Source organism: Alligator sinensis, unplaced genomic scaffold, assembly GCF_000455745.1.
Source record: "Alligator sinensis unplaced genomic scaffold, ASM45574v1 scaffold1164_1, whole genome shotgun sequence".
Lineage (NCBI taxonomy): Eukaryota > Metazoa > Chordata > Crocodylia > Alligatoridae > Alligator > Alligator sinensis.
In genome coordinates, this window is record NW_005842225.1 from 725,641 (window position 1) to 726,297 (window position 657).

Consider the following 657-nt stretch of genomic DNA (forward strand, 5'->3'; position numbering starts at 1 on the left):
CTCTCTTCTTGCCAAAGTGTTTGAATGTGACCTGTTTTAGTTTCGCACCCCGCTTTCTGTCTGTCTGTGTCTTACATTTTTGTCTTTTTGCATTCTTCATGTCATTACAAGCTGGTTCTCAGGAAGCCAGAAATGTTGCAGTAAATCTATTAGTTTTTCACTGGTCCCAAAAGCACAGGCAGGTGGAAAATACACTTATGAAAAAGGGGACAACTTGGAAAATGGGGTTTTCTCCCACAGGATGGACCAGTTTTTCAAAAGAAAGCAATTTTTGACTCCCCCAAAACTTTATTTGGAAAAACTTCTGTTGGCCTGGAAGTGGGCAGTAACTACCGTGGGTGAGTGGTTTGAATGGGGCCCTGTAATCCACCTGAATGTTCAAAGAAGGACGTTTCCAACTATTTGAGTTGGTCTAATAAAAGATGATCACATTTACCCAAAGACTCTTGTCTGCCTCATTCAGTGGAGGCGCTTTGCTGTGGCTGCTGGCCGGACACGGGTCTGCACAGGGGTGCTGTGAAGGCTGGTGTCCCACAGCAGCCGTCTCCTGATTTTCCAGCTGGAAGAACTTAGTCTTTTAATTGATAGATGTGACAGGCCCAGAGGGATGAGAGGACAATGACTTTACTGTTTCCTGATGCTTTTCTTGCATTTCTG